Below are 16,896 nucleotides of genomic sequence, written 5' to 3'. Positions count from 1 at the left end.
AAAGAAGAGAAGGGTGTATCTCCAGAAGAAGCACATACAACTATGTACAGTATACAGTACTTGATAGTGTGATAAATGGCTGTTACTGTTTTAGGTACTTATAACATGCTGTGCTTTTCATCCTTTAGAGCATAATCCTACTTATATAAAAGAGTTTACTATAAAACAGTGTGCTGCTATGCCAGTGGTAGCCTCATGTATCTCGTGTTTAACTGCATATTTGGATAATATCAAGGGGCCATCACAGATGATTGATGAATACCTTCTCAGTTTGCACATAGAAGTTGGCACTCTGTGTGGTACTTTGCGATACACATGGATGAAATTGCCTAATAACATGTTTCTCAGATTATATTTTCATCACGTGTCACATGACTGTATTGAAATTTAAATTTCAAAAATTTGGCCTATGTGGAGACTACTAGCTATTTAGAATTTTTTTTCCAGACCACTATTTGTTCAATATTAGTCTTGAAAATCTTTCTAAAACAAATCACATCCTTTGATGTCTTGTTAATGCTTGAGATTTTTTTAAAATTATATGGAAAAATGTTTAAGTACTTATTAGTTTTGCTTTGGTTGAGTTCTATTATATTTGAATATTATTATAGTTTTTTCCCTTGCATTGCTTTTCTTTGAAAATTTTAATTTTTGTATATGTGTGTGTTTAGTGGATGATAATAAAGTTATACCTTTTTAAAAAAATTTTAAAAGGAAATCTAGAAATGATTTAAAGTATACTGGAGGATATCCATAGGTGATATACAAATACTGTACCTTTTTTCTTCTTTGCAGCAATGGGAATGGAATCCAAGGACACTTGACCACTGAGATATATCCTCATTCCTTTTTAAAATTTTAAAAATTTAAGATACAGTCTCACTAAGCTGGCCGGGCTAGCCTCAAACTTGGAATTCTCCTGCCTCAGTCTCCCAAGTAGCTAGGATCACAAGTGCACACCATAGTACCTAGCTATATAGTATTATGTCATTTTATAAAAGGGACTTGAACCCTGGCAGATTTTGGTATCCTCAGGGGTCCTGGAACCAGTTCACCTTGGATATTGAAAGAGAGAGTTAGTATACATTAACATCCTGGACCTAACTACAGTGGTCAAGACATCCTCTACATGAGATCATAAGGGCAATAGAGTACTATGATAAGCACCTAAAATATCAAAAAAGGGCCAAGTCATGTTCCAAATACCCTACTAAACAAAGCAAAGAAGAATGTATATAGCTTTGAGAGCCCATCAGAATGATTTCAATTTAAACTTGGCACCCAAAGATTAAACTTTTTAACACCTTAGAACAATTCATCCTTCTGGGGTGCTAAACAACTGAGATTTTTATCATACAGCCTCAAAATAGCTAAGGAAGAGATTCTAAATCAGGTTGATGTCCTCCTTTTTTTTTTCTTAGTTATTATGTAAGGGAACAACTACACTTTAGAACCTTATACATAAATCAGCCTCCATTTAATGGCCCCTGGGCCAGCGTTCTTCTGGTGTCAAATATGGGGCTCCAGTTCACTCCCAAAGGGAGAGGTGCCCAGCTCTGCTTTAACCTAGAAATCTCCACTTGAATCCTCCCCTCTGAGAAAATCTGGCCTCTTGGATGACCTGCAGTTATCCTGGGAACTGGGTTGCCAAAACAAAAGTGCCATGCCTGATGTACTAATGAATTCATGGAAATGCCTAATGAAATAAGGTTATAAGGAGGCATTGGAAAAGTTTTTCTCTCTTTTCTTAAAAAAGCTGGCCTTTCTTTTTGTGAGTATATGTACATACACACACACACACACACACACACACACACATTTTCCAAATGCCCTAAATTAGTTCAGGTTCTGGCCTGACTTTTGCTTTTCTCCTTCTGAGATCCAATTTCCTTTCTCAAAATTCAGGGGGTTTTATTGGCCTTACTTACATGGCATTCCATATGTTTGACATATTATAGTATCTTCTCTCTTCTTCTAGAATGAAAGCATCTTCAGGCAGGGTCCGTGTCTTCTTCCTTTTAAATCTTTTATCTCCCCAAACATCTAGAATCCACAATGCCTTTCCCACTCTCAACAAATGTTTATTGTTTTCACTTACTCCTGTAATAGTAATAATAATAATAGTATAACACATATTTAGCACTTACTATGTGCCAGGCATCATTCTAGGTACTTCATATGTATTAATTTATTCAATCCTCCCAACAACCCTAATATTATACAGATGGGGAAACTGTTGCACAAGTTGATCGAGTAACTTTCCCCAGGTCATGGAGCCAATAAGTTATCACTGAGCTGAGATTTGAAGCCAATCTGTATAGGTGTATCAGTCAGTATTTACTAGAGAAAAAGATATAACACAAAATATACAAAAATAGATGAATTTACAAGATTGGCTTACAATGGCCTCCTACAGAGTCACATGAGGAAGAATGCAGAGGATCTGTCTGAACACTGGAGTCCAAAGGATTTAGCTGAAGGTCTGCAGTGTCCTTCAACTCACTGCAGTGTCCTGTACAAGTCCATATCAGGAGGCCAATGGGTCTGCAATGGAAGGCTGATGAATCTATGCTGGAAGGCTGAAGGATCCTAGCCAGAAGCTGAAGAGACTGCCCAGGAAGCCAGGAGATGACATCCAAGGTGAAGGCAAAGACTGGAGCTCCTCTGAAGAAATAGAAGCACAAGTCTCCTTCCTCCTTCCTCATTTCCCCTTGATACCATCCAGGCAACAAGCTGCCCTAGGGTGCAGAATTGCTGAGCTGATTTAGTTAAACTTCTCTTAACTAAACTTCTCAAGCTGACACAATCAGTCATCACAGTTGGCTCTACTGACCATCTTCCAAACCACTTGGCTATACTGCCTGGCCCAGTGTACAGAGGACCCAGATATGACTTATCAGTTTAGTCCTCCCACACCTGTCCTTTGCTGTCACAGCAACAGAACAACTGGCTGGGATATAAAACAGTTACCACTTTCTAACAGGACTTGTCTGTAGCTGTAATTGCATCACAAATGAGCTCCATGGTTATTGTCCTCACCCAAGCAGTCCTCACACATCTGCAAAGCCTCGGGTGAACAAGATGTGGTTAAAAGGTAGGGTAAAATTTATTACAGCAAAAGACACATTGCCGGGCTGGGGATTTATCTCAGTGGTTCTGCCGCCTGCCTCACAAATGCAAGGTCCCGAGTTCGATCCCTGGTACCAAAAAAAAAAAATGCCATTAATCCCTCTTGAAATACTTCCCCTCATTTTGAACACACTTATTCCATTGTTCTTGCCACTTTCTAAGCAGTTCTGGAAGTCCTCTTTCATAAGTGTCATAACAAGATGTCATCGAAAATACAGTGGGTGCTGCTGCTGAGTGACACCTGATGAGAAGGCAGTCTCATGAAAACAGTACGGTGTGTCCTTATCCACTTTATTCACCCGACCTGGCCCTATGGGGCTTCTGAATCTTCCTCAAAGTAAAAATTACTGTGACAAGTAAATGTTTTGAATCGAGTGAAGACATCAAGGCAGCCTTGATAACACAACTAAAGACACAAAAGAGGACTTCCAGAACTGCTTCAGAAAGTGGAAAAAATGATGAGATGAGTGTGTTCAAAGCAAGAGAGTATTTTAAGGGAGATTAATGGCAGTGTGTTTTTTTACCGTCAAAGTCTTTTTTAAAGTTACATATCATCCTAGTTTTCAATCACACCTTATATGTTGAAGATATAACAAGGAGGAAGGAGCTCCATTTTAGTCCTTTCCACATTTGAGATCCAGGGAGAAAAGGGCAAAACTTGTAACACTGATAAAAAAGCAAGGACGTGTTCCCAACCTCTGCCCCAGATCACTTCTTTCTCATTTTTCAGCTGTCAAGACTTGGGCCACAGGGCAGTTTTCCTACTGTGGGCTTGTGAGTCTGGGTCTATCCCAAAGGCCTTGCAAATCTCTATGTGGAGCACACCAGAAGCACAGTGCTTGAAAGTTACTCTTTGACTTGCACTATGGAGCTGAGACAAGGGATTAGTAGTCTGGCTCAACAAGTCAGTCTAGAGGAGCCTCTAGCTTAAAGCCATCTCCTCTGAGGATTCTGAAGGTTTCCTAGAGCACTGTTCCTCATACCTTAATATGCATAGAAATACTTGGGAATCTCATTAAAATGGAAATCGTGGTTCAATAAGTCAAGGTGAGTCTAAATTCTGCCTTTCTATCAAGCTCCTAGGGGATGCTAATGCTGTGGTCCATGAACAACACTTTAGCATCAAAGGACTGGACTAGCTGAATTTGTTCCATGCACTTAGCTGTTTTAGAGATTGAGGCTCCAGGTGTAGAAACAGCCTTAGGGTTCAGATTTGAAGGTGTTAGTAGCAGTGATGGTGGCGCAGGCGATGGCGCTGACAATGGCAGCAGTGGCTCTAGTGTGGCAAGAACGGCAGTGCTAATGCTGCTGAAGTTGGTGGTTATAGTATTGGTGGAGATGCTGGTGGGAGGGGATGTGGTGGAGGTAAAAGTGGTAATGATGGTAGTGGCTGGGTGTGTGGATTGGGACGATGCGGGAGCTGGGGGTGGTAATCACAGCGGGATTGATGGAGGTGGTGGTCATGGTGCTGGGTGAAGATGAGGATGGTGACTGAACTGTGCTGGTGGTGATGACTGGGTTAGTAGTGAGGAGATGGGTGGCGGCGCTGGTGGCAGTGGTGATGGCAGTGAGAGTGACAGCGGAAGCAGGGGTTGTTATGGTGATCGTGATGGTGTGAGGGCAGTGGTGGTGATGGAGAGGGCCACAGGGGTGGTGCTCATTAGCATCACACCATGTACAGCTCGTGTTATTCAAAGCACTTTTTCACATATCTTCTAAGAGAACAGGATTCTGAGTCAGAAGAATGAGTTTGCGATACAATTCACCATCTGCTAGTTGTATGGTATTTGGCAATCATATCCTCCCTTGCACTCCATTTGCTACCTCTATTATTATCAGAAGGGATAATAATATCTCTCAGGGTTGCTCTTAGGCTCACATGAGCTGCTACTTAGAAAAGTTAGGATACTACAAATACACAAGGTTTTCCGATTCTCATCTTCTTGATCAGGTGCCTAGCTGAGGAGGCAGGAGCCTTCCAGGGACAAGACCACCTGATGCGTAAGCAAAGCCTGTGGTGTGATACGAGAGAACCAGGATGGCTCCTAGCCTGCAGGCTGATCACTTTGTTTTAGCTTCCATCATCATTAGTTGGCTCTGTGGAGCTAACTGCCCTATTCCTTTTGTGCCTTTGCTGATGTGTACACATTTCCAAATAAAAGTCATGTCTGGTGTAAGCAGAAGGACATGTGGATATGGAATGAGGGGGTCTGCAGCCACCCCCAGCCCAGTCACTATCTCTGTAGATAAGAGACCCCCATTCCCCCTCCTCCTCCACATCTTAGGAAATAGAAAGGCTGGACTGGCCATCTCCAAGGACACTTCCAGTTATAAGAACCTGTGGACTTTGGTTTGGGTGGGCTCCCTGGACAGTCTTCCCTCTGGAATAAGACAGTTAGCATAAAAGCTCATATAAAAGGCTGGAGTCCCAAGATCCCGTAGCTTGAGCTAGCTCTGGGCCATGCCACGCCTCAGCCACCACTTCCAGCCCCTGGTTCCACATTAGCCAAGCTTTGTTTTGAAAAGGTCCAGGGAGAAATTTATTGCTATAAGCTGGAAGTTGATTGGCCACATTAAGAGCTCAACTTCCCCCTTCCTTTAGTCCCACTGACTACAAAAGGAGCTTTGTCTGCTGTAGGGTAGCCCTCCAGGATGCGACCACAGACAGAATTCAGCCTTTAATAGGCTGCAGTGTCTGCTCAGAACACATGATTCCCTCTAGCACTGGGCACCCTGTACACTGATACAGGCCAGGGAGCTAGAGCTGGGGCTGGCTACCTCTGATGAGGCTAGAGTGAGCACTGGCTGAGGCCACCCTTCTCCCACCATCCCAGAATAAACAGAAGTTGCTAGACACAACCAAGTGAGCAAAGAGATTGTCCTTTCTCTGGGGCTCCTTCTCGGATTACATTCTAAGGGGCCATCCAGGGTCTCACCTGGTGAGGAGAATCTGACATGTGAATAAGATGGGTCAGAACCTTGTACTCAGAGCTTGCAACATCTCCCTTTCTGCCTTCTCCCCACCTTCTTGCCTAGCCTACTGGCTGACAGCTCCACCCCACCCGAAGGCTAAACTGGGAGGCAGAGGAAATTCTCAGGCACCTTGCAGTTCCTGGGATCCTCTTCCATCCTGGTTCCCAGGCCCTTCGGGGACTCCACCTGAACCATCCTCATCCACACACCCAGCCTTTCACTCTTCCTGCCCCCAGATGCTCCTTCCTCTACTCTCAGAAGGTCCTCATGATCAAAAAGCAATCTGTAAACCAATCTAAGCTAGTTGTGATTTCCCTGTGGCAAGGCTTCTGTCTTCTCCACAGCAGCTTCTCCCCCCAAGCTCTTCAGAGTGCCTGGTATACCAGGCTCCTCTAATACATTTATGCAATCATGAAATGAATGGGAATAAACATAAGTGAGTGGGTTATAATTAAGGTTACTCCTCTCATGGGCATGTGCATTTTGTTCCTGTAACTAAATCCTAGTGTGAGAGAGATTTGATGGCAAAACATTTTCCACTGGCCAAAAGATCTCATCTATTAGGTGTCTTCCCTACATGTAAGAGGACCCTACCTGAGGTGGGCATGGGGCTGCTTCCCGAGAGGGAAGTTGCCCTGGTGGGACAGAGGAAAGAAGCAATGATTTTCTGGCTTTCTGAAAATGTGGCCTAGAGGCAGGCTCGATTCTGCCCAGGCTACAAAAAAAGAATTATTCAACACTGCAGCTGCCCCAGCTGCAGGGAAGCATTGAAAGGGTTTGGTCCATCCACTGGCAGCCCGCCAAGCATGAGGCCACAGCTGTAATACTCAGACGAGAGGACAAAAGTCAGAGGGGAGATGAGGACTGCTTGCAGTGGGAGATGAGAGAGAGATAAAGGTGCAGTGGACACTGGGGAAGGAAATGGAATCTGACACACAGATGTTATGGGAAAGGCTTTCCATGGAGAGTGAACAGAGAAAGAATCAAGGCCCAGTGACTAGAAGACATAGCTATGTTGGGCAAACAGTTTGGCAAGGTACCAGGTACATGAAGAGAGTAGTTAAAAATAAACCTGAAAGGTCAATTAGGATCCCATCATGGAGGCCCTTAGGCCATGATGAAGAATTTGAATTTTATTCCATAGGCAATAGGAGCACTTGAGAATCTTTTAGGGAAAAATAATGTGGAATAATGATGGGAATAAACCAAAATTTTCTGAGCATCAAAGGGCAGGAATTTTTCCAGATGTGGTGGTGCACGCCTGTAATCCCAGCACTTGGGAGGCTGAGGCAGGAGGATCCTTGTGAGTTCAAGGCCAGCCTGGGTACATAGTGAGCTCAAGGCCAGCCTGAACTACACAGCAAGACCCTGTCTCAGAAAACCAAACACAGAAAGGACAAGAATTTTACAAATATTATCAAGTATAATCTTCATAGTCACCCTATGAGCTTGGTGACATAATTAGGAATCTGTCCAAATCGCACAGATATTATGTCCTCACATAAGTTCCTGACAGGTATCTCTTGTGCATGGATACATTAAATGAGAATGTATTTCAGCAAAACTGGACTAGATCTCAAGGGAACAAAAAGGCCATATGAGAATACAAGAAATAGTGAGATTAACTCAAGAGACCAGTGAAAAGAAGTTCCAAGGTGACAGTTGTTTAGTGAGCCTCAATAGACATTCATGATCCATAAAATGTCATGGGTCCCAAGGAGAATGTTTTCTAAGCAAAAAGAATGGATTCTAAGCAATACATAAAGTAGATAAGAAGCAAGTGAGAAGCTAGGCATGCTAGTGCATACCTGTAATTCTAACACTTTGAGAGGCTGAGGCAGGAGAATCACAAGTTCAAGTCCAGTTGGGGCAATTTAATGACTTAGCTAGACCCTGTCACAAAATTAAGAAGGAGAAGGAGAAGGAGGGGAGGAGGAAGAAGGGAAAGAGGAAGAGGAGGAGGAAACTGAGTGGTAATTGGGACATGACCACAAAGGCCTAGTTTTCTTTGCCCAAGCAGAAAAAAGTAAATCAATCAAAAACTTCAGGAAAAACAAACCATTAAACAAGAAAGGCATATGACCAAATGGCAGTAATAAAATAAAAAGTCTATTTGTCCTTTGAGTGACACAGGTGTCTGCTCTTGACATGTAGGGAAGGAAATATAAGCATAGCTCATCATTAGGCCTGGTGTCCATTTACCCACACAAAATGCACTACTCTAAATGCTGTTTGGTTTTGGCTTTTAGAATGGACCACAGGCAAGGAAGGGAAAAGTTCACTATGGTTTCAGGACAGGATGTAATGTTAACCCACTTGACAATGCAAAAATAAATAGCTGAGAGAAGAGGTGAGAAGGGAGGAAGGGAGGAAGGGAGGGAGGGTAAGGGTGGAGATATTAACAGCACCCCCACAGAGTAAGGAGCCAAGTACTGCTCAGGGCTAACTAAGCAAAGCTAATGAGAGGAACTAGAAATAATGACTGTACCAGTCAGAATTCAGGAAAAGGGGAACTATCACTGGGATCAGAGTTCACACAATTACAGGAGCTGGTTGCACCAGTCTATGGAAGTCATGGTCTCTGTGTCTGCTATTGGAACCGAGGTTAAGGGAACTGGCATCTGGGAAGAAAAGGTGGAAGTGAGGAAGAGGAGGGACAACCTGGAACCACAGGGACAAACTGAAATCTGCATCTGTCTCTCTCACTGCCTCCAACCTTCATAATATGAGTGATCGGGCCGGAGGGGGCGGCGGGGGGGGGTTGTTCGGATAGGACCCCAGTGAGCTGAGGAGAATGAGGAAGAGCTAGAGGAACCCAGTGCAGCGCCAGCGAGGTGCACAGAGTGTCAGTGACCTGGCTGCAGACAGTAAAAACAGCTGTCGCTTCCCTTCTACCTTCCAAACGTGGGTGAACTTCCCCCATGGCTAACCCTAACTTGGAACCTTGCAGGGGAAACAATTTGGGGGGAAATGTCCCCATTTAGTTAATTTTTTTTTGGTACCGGGGATCGAACTCAGGTCCTTCCACTTGCGAGGCAGGCGGCAGAACCACTGAGCTAAATCCCTGGCCCCCATTTAGTTAATTTGACCAACACACATTTAATATACCCTGAAAACATGGGGGAGAGACAAGGGTGATGGTTGCAAGTTGTGCTTCATGGAAGCAGATGCTGAAAGATTTCAGGGCATGTGACGTTCCATGAAAAAGGGGGAAGGAAGAAGGATGCACAAGAGGAGTTGTCAAACTGTGCTCTCTGCCAGCAGCCTGAGCACTGGAGTGATCACTGACCATTAAAGTGTCCCAGGTTGGCCAACAGAGCCTGGCATCTCTCCCTTGCCTGCTCAGTCCCTGACAGGCTGTGGCCTCCAGTGACACATCTCTGTGCAACTGAGCAGACCCTGAACAAGCTGGCGGCAGCAGCTGGCTGCTGGTTGCACTCCCTAGACTGGGCAGCAGGTTGCTTTTGAAGAGGGTCTGGGTGGTGCATCTGTGTCTACAGATGAGCTACATCCTGCTTTTTTTTTTTTTTTTTTGCTTAAATTCTTTTATTGGTATATTTTAGGTATACAATATGTTTACATTTATCATTAGGTGCTTGTACCCATGCATGATGTATCTTGGTTCTTATTTTTTCCACATTACCTGTGCTCCCTTCACTCCTCCACCCTTCCCTATTTACATAGACTTCATTTCCATTTTTCTTTCTTTTCTCATAATTTTTCCTTTCCATTCTTTCCTTTCCCCATCTCCTCCCACCACCCCTACCCCTTTGGACCTTTTCCTATTTCAAAGTATCAATTATTCATTATTAATCCTTTTAATCCTTATTTACACTTTCAGTTTCTCACACTAGAGAAACTATTCAGTATTTACACATGTGTGTCCTGTTTATTTCACTTAACCATATGGCCTCAATATGCATGCATTTAGCTATAAATGACTCTAGTTTCTCATTCTTTATGGCTGAGTAGTACTCCATTTTATAAAAAAAAAACCACATCTTCTTTATCCAGTTTCCAGTTGATGGGCACTTGGATTGTTTCCAAACTTTAGCTATTACAAACTGTGCCACTATAAACATGGGTGCACATGTATCGCTGTGCTATGATTTTTTTTTTTATTCTTTTAATTCTTTTGGGAAGATACGCAGCAGGGGAATAGCTGGGTCAAATGGGACCTCTAGTCCTAGTTCTTTGAGGTATCTCCATACTGATTTCCACAGTGGTTGCACCAGTCTACACTCCCACCAACAATGGAGAAGGGTTCCTTTCTCCCCACACCTCCGCCAGCATTTGTTATTGGTTGATTTCTTGATAGCAGCCATTCTTTCTGGGGTGAGGTGAAATCTCAGTGTGGTTTTCATCTGCATCTCTAGAATGACCAGTGCAGTGATGTTGAACATTTTTTCATATGTTTATTTGCTGCTTTTACTTCTTTGTCTGAAAAATGTCTGTTCATTTCAGATGCCCGTTTTTGAATTGGGTCTTTGAATTTGGGGGGTCTGATTTTTTTCAGTTCTTTATATATTCTAGATAGTAGCCCTTTGCCTGAGTTACAGCTGCTAAAAACTTTTTCTCACATTGCAGGTTGTCTGTTAGCTCTGTTGGTGGTTTTTCTTGCAGTGCAGAAGCTTTTTAATAAGATGAAATCCTAGTTGTTGATTCTTTCTGCTAGTTCCTGTGCTATTGAGGTTTTGTTCATAAAGTCTTTTCCCATGCCAATATCTTCAAGAGTTCTACCTAACTTATCTTCCAGCAAGTTTAGTGTTCCTGTCTTAATATTTAGATCTTTAATCCACTTCGATCTTAGTTTAGTGCATGGTGAAAGGTATGGGTCTAGTTTTAATCTCTGGCAGGTTGAAATCCAGTTTTTCCAACACCATTTATTAAATAGGCTATCATTCCTCCAATGAGGGTGGTTGGCTCCTTTGTCAAAGATGAGATGACTGAGTATGTCTGAAGTTGTTTCTGCGTCTTCTAATCTATTCTACTGATCCTTGGCTCTATTTCTTTGCCAGTATCATGCTGTTTTTATCACAGTAGCTTTGTAGTATAGCTTCAAGTTGGGTATTGTGATACCTCCCACCATGTCTCTGCTGCCCAGAATTGCTTTTGCTATTCTAGGCCTCTTCTGGTTCCAAATGAATTTTTAGATTGTTTTCTCTAGTTCTGTGAAGTATATTGTGGGAATTTCAATTGGCATTGCATTGAATCTATATAGTAGTTTTGGAAGTATGGCCATTTTCACTATATTGGTTCTTCCTACCCAGAAACAAGGGATGTCTTTCCATTTTCTTATATCCCCCTCAATCTCCTTTTTCAAGGTGCTGTAGTTTTCAGTGTAGAGGTCTTTTACTTCCTTTGTTAGATCAATTCCTGGATATTTCATTTTTTTGGATGCTATTGTAAAGGGAATTGTTTCCCTAATTTCTCTCTCAGTGAGTCTGTTATTTGTGTACAAGAAGGCTATTGTTTTTTGAGTGTTGACCTTATATCCAGCTACTCTACTGAATCTGTCAATTAAGTCTAGAAGTCTTTTGGTAGTTTTTTGAGTCTTCTATGTAAAGTATCATATCATCAGCAAATAATGACAGTTTCACTTCTTCCTTTCCTATCTTTATTCCTTTTATTTCTTTCTCTTTTCTAATTGCTGTGGCTAATGTTTCCAGAACTATATTGAACAGGAGTGGTGATAGTGGCATCCTTGTCTTGTTCCTGATTTTAGCGGGAAAGTTTTCATTTTTTGACTATTTAGTATGAGGTTGGCTGTTGGTTTTTCATAGCCTTAATCAGGTTGAGATAAAGACCTTCTATTCCAATTTTCTGTAGCGTTTTTATCATGAATGGGTGTTGGATTTTGTCAAATACCTTTTTTGCATCTATTGAGATGATCATATGGTTTTTGTCCTTGACTCTGTTAATATCGTGTATTATACTTATTGATTTATGAATATTGAACCATTCTTGCATCCCTGGGATAAATCCAACTTGGTTAGGGTGTATGATCTTCTTGATGACCCTCTGTATTCTGTTTGCCAGTATCTTGTTGAGGATTTTTGCATCTATGTTCATTAGGGAGATTGGCCTGTAGTTCTCTTTTTGGGTTGGGTCTTTCCCTGGTTTTAGAATCAAAGTAACACTTGCTTCCAGGAATGAATTTGGAAGCCTTGCTTCCCTTTCAATTTCCTTGATGAGTCTAAAGAGTAATGGCAATAGTTCTTCTTTAAATGTCTTGTAGAATTCAGCAGCGAAGCCATCAGGACTTGGGCTTTTCTTTGTTGGTAAATATTTTATTACATTTTCAATTTCACTCATTGTAATTGGGGTGTTTAGAATTTCTATATCTTCTTCATTTAACTTTGGCAATTCATGTTTATCTAGGAATCTGTCCATTTCTTCTGTGTTTTCCATTTTATTAGAGTACAGGTTCTCGAAGTAGGTATTGATGATCCTCTGGATTTCTGCTGGGTCTGTTGTGACTTCCCCTTTTTCATTCTTAATTGCATGGATTTAAGCCTTTTCTTTCCTTTTTTTGATAAGGTTGGCTAAAGGTTTATCAATTTTATTTATTCTTTCAAAAAACCAACTCTTTGATTCATTAATTTTTTGTATCATTCCCTTAGTCTCGATTGCATTGATTTCTGCTCTGATCTTTATAATTTCCTCTCTTATGTGAGCTTTGGGTTTGTTATTCTCTTCTTTTTCTAGGAGCTTGAGGTTCTGCATTAGGTTGTTTATCTGAGTTCTCTCTGTTTTCCTAATATGGGCATTCACTGCTATGAATTTCCCGCATAGAACTGCTTTCATTGTGTCCCATAGATTCCTGTATGTTGTACTGACATTATCATTTACTTGTAGAAACTATCTAATTTCTTCTTTAATTTCCTCTGTGACTCATTGGTGTTCAGGAGGGTGTTATTCAATTTCCAGGTGTTTGTGGGAGTTTTGCAGTGTCTCATGTTATTGATCTCCAATTTTATTGCACTATGGTCTGATGATATACAGGGGGTAATTTCAATTTTACACATCCTGCTTTTTCAGAGCAGGGAGCCAGTGGACAATGTCTCTAGTTGATCTGCCAGAAAATAGCAGAACACTCAAGCCTGTACACTGGCAGGTTCCACTTGGGTTCAACCAACAATAGGTCAAAAATAATTGAAAAAAAATCCATTTGGGCTGGGGGTGTGGCTTGGTGATGTTACACTGGTTTAGTACACATGAGGTCCTGGGTTCAATCCCAGCACAAAAAATAAGTAAACTACATACATACATAAATTACATGCATAAAGACTAAATACATAAAGACTTTTTCCTTACCATGACTTCCTAAACACACTTTATAGCAGCTATTTACATGTCATTTACATTGTATGAGATAATATAAGTAATGGTTTAAAGTATATGGGAGCGGGGCCGGGGATGTAGCTCAGCAGTGCAATGCCTGCCTGGCAAGTGCAAGGCCCTGAGTTCAATTCTCAGCACCAAAAAAAGAAAAAAATATATATGGGAGGACATGCATAGGTTATAAAGGAACTTGGGCATCTGTGGATATTGGTATCTTGGGGGATGAGAGTTGTCTTGGAACTTTTCCCCATGGGTATAGAAGACAACTGTCTCAGCATGGCACTCAGAGACCTGGAAGTAAACTGGCAGAACCAGAAACCAACACTGTTAAAAGCCACTGCCCCCAGAAAGCAAGATTGAATGAAAGATTGTAGGTTGCCTTTTAAACATGTCTCGTAATCATTTATTTTTCCAATCACATGCTTGTAGTTCTTCAATTAAGTATTCATAAAGTTTTAAAACTTCAGATCTGCCTGAGTCTAAAACTGCATCCCAGAGTTAGCCCCCAGAGAGCTAACTGGGCAGCCATGGCCAGGCTGAAAGTCCAAATGGTATGGCTCATGCTTTGGTGAGGCACCATGGCAAATGGCAGGGCACAGGCAGGAGGAAGCATTACGGGCTCTAACCCAGAACCAGAGCACACACTGCTCCCACCCCCTACCCTATACCCCCAACCCCTCTCACAGCCACCCCCCACCCTGCTTAATGAATGGAATGAAAGATTGGGCCATAGTTTGTCTTCCTATCTTCCTACTGTGAAGTATTTAAGAAATGTGTTTTTCAAACACATTGCCCTATTTGTTTCCTGCACACCCTTTCTTTTTTTCCTACTCGACTAAATTTCCCCAGGACACCCTCAAACACTGCTCTTTGCTGCCTCTCCCAAATCACACCGGCTTCATCCTTCATGGATCATAAATCAGCCAAGTATGTGCTGAGTTTGGTGTTGAATTACATGAGAAAAGCCAAATGGTGTTAATGGTGAGTTAGCAGAGTGGGAAGCATCCACAGGCCATGTGGGGTTCCTACTGAGCTGGGGCCTCCCACATCCTTCAGAGCCAACTAGTTCTGCCAACACCATTGTCACCATTGAACATACTTCATCCTGAAATAGTGGCCCAGATGCTGCCAGTTATTGTGCCTCAGTGCTTACGTTTTTCATATGAATTTAATCATTCAAACATCACGAACATGAAATGTAAACACTCACTATGCCATGGTATTTTAATGAGGTTCAACTGGGTTCAGCACGTCCCATACTTACAGTTGTATGAAAGCTTTCTAACCAGGATCACTTCCTCACGTCTGGCCCATTACAGCCAAGACAAACTCTCCTCTCTGTGCTCCGGGAAGGTTAGGGAGAGTTGTGTCTGGGCAGATGGTGAACAACCCCAGGGCACATATTGGCTCTGATTAACGGGACTAACAGATAAACCCAGCCACTCACTGCTGTGTCCCAGGCACTTCTCCAGTGGTCTCAATCCCTTCTGTAAGAGAGTGGTCTTACATTCCACTTCGAGGCCATACTCAAGTGTGGCTTCCTTCTATTCACATCCCATTGGCAGAAGCACAGCCATTGGACATCATCAGGAGCAAGATGAAGCGGGGTAGCCTTTGCCCTGCTCAAACTTGGGAGTTCTGCTCTTAAACTAGAGGGAATGGCTATCAGTGTAGAGACAGCACATTCTGGCATATAAATCATGGCAACCTAGAGGTGGTGGGTGAGGGAAACTCAGGGAGGTTCAGGTGCAGCAACCTCTTGTTATCCCATCATTTGCTCCCTGCTCACTCCATAGAGCTCCCGGCCAGGATCTCCCTTGACACACCTGAATGCAGCATTCCCAGGAACCCAGATATGATCCATAGTATGCTGCGCTCGGGACAAAATTAATGGTTTGCACAGAAACTGACCTTGTCCCCTGGGAGCTTACATCTTAAAAGGCAACAAGACCACGTAACCAGGACATGCTGACCACAGAACAAACCATGAAACCAACAGATGAATGGATAGCAAAACATAGATGCCTATACCAGGTGAGGGTTTCCCTTTGCCTTAGGACAAAGTAGAAACCCCTTGGCTGTTCTTCAAGCTTTGCCTCTTTCCCACCCTCCGTTGCCCACCACCTCCCCCTGTATACTGCTCTTTCCCTCCAGAGGCTCTCCCAACAGGCCATGTGCACACTCACCTCTGTCCTCTGCTCTGCTGGTCTAGCTTAGATAGCAACTTCCCATCCAAAATGCCCTGTATGTCCCAAACAAAGTTGGTCTCTGTGTACGTAGCATGCAGACCAAATCACCATCACATGGTATTATGACTGGTTGTAATCTGGGTCACAGTCTGCAAACCTGGACTTTCACTCAATCTTAGACATCCAGTGCTTAACACAGTAAGCACCTGGAAAATAATAGGGGCTTAATGAATGGATGACCCTTCTGATGTGTTTTATCGCTACACCCCTGTTGCAGAGCACATTGCCTAGCAATAGTGTTCAATAAATACAGATTGATTGGTTTAACTAGTACCTAATTAAAATGCAAATAATAGATCTTCCCAGAGAAGCAGAATCAGGTACAGCAAAGACTGGATTAAAAAGGTTCAACTTGCCTTGTGACAACATAGTCCAGTTGCACTAATTAGGGGTTTCCAGAATCCATGGGTCCCCTATATCCAGCAGGGTCTTCCAGACACATGTTAAGTCTTTTATTTATTTATTTATTTATTTATTTATTTATTTATTTTGGTACCGGGGATTGAACTCGGGTCCTTACACTTGTGCAGCAGGCAGCGAAACCACTGAGCTAAATCCCCAGCCACATGTTAAGTTTTGCAATGCATCTGGAAAATTCTCTGGAGTTTGCTCCTCTACTACTCCTCTTCTCCCCCAGCATTCACTGCCTGAGCCTTGATCTTTGGCCTGCTGCTCTTGTCCTCCCCCCTACACACCTCCCAGTGAAGACTTAGCCCCCCAACAGGCCACTCACTGCCTCACCTTGTATCCTTCCATCCAAGCTGTGCATGGGACTAAGGTAGAAAAATGAGCAGATAGATGGCATTCCTGTCCACATGGCACTTAAGCCTAGCAGGAACTACACTAAGCCAAAGGATCCCAAAGTGACATGCTCAGATGCGCCTGTCACCTTTTGAAAGTAGCATCCGCCTTTAGGACACAGGGCACTCCACACTCAGCACGCCTTCTCTCCAGTACCTGGATTCAGAGAATATGTACCTGGGTCCACCATTCAAGTCCCAGCCTGCCACCTGCCAGCTGGGAGCACATCATTTATTGTCTCATCAGCAAAATTAGGTCAGTAACACCTATTCTGTCTACCTTTCAAGGTTATATGAGGACTTAAAAATGCATCTGAAGAGGAGCGAGTGGAAAGATTTAGTAGAGAAAGTGTGAGGGAGCCCGGGGGCGGGGCGGGGGGGGATGCTAGGGCGCAGGCGCA

At 42.8% G+C, this 16,896-nt stretch overlaps 1 long non-coding RNA gene across 2 annotated transcripts in view; it reads left to right on the top strand.

The window, feature by feature from the left end:
* LOC110346125 (uncharacterized) overlaps positions 1-16,849 on the top strand; it is a 45,284-nt gene extending 28,435 nt beyond the window's left edge. The window contains exons 4-5 of one of the 2 annotated variants that reach the window (XR_015445049.1): positions 796-3,094; positions 5,081-16,849. This is a non-coding gene — a long non-coding RNA (uncharacterized LOC110346125). Of the gene's footprint in view, positions 1-795 lie in introns of both variants that reach the window. The other variant, XR_002389964.2, reaches the window with a different exon arrangement.
* Positions 16,850-16,896: the final 47 nt, after the last annotated feature.

This window comes from Heterocephalus glaber, unplaced genomic scaffold, assembly GCF_053883595.1.
Source record: "Heterocephalus glaber isolate CG9 unplaced genomic scaffold, H.glaber_assembly_v1.0 deba00001608, whole genome shotgun sequence".
In the NCBI taxonomy this organism is placed as follows: Eukaryota; Metazoa; Chordata; class Mammalia; order Rodentia; family Bathyergidae; genus Heterocephalus; species Heterocephalus glaber.
Note: the sequence above shows the minus strand (reverse complement) of the source record. Positions and strands in the feature narration are given on the sequence as shown.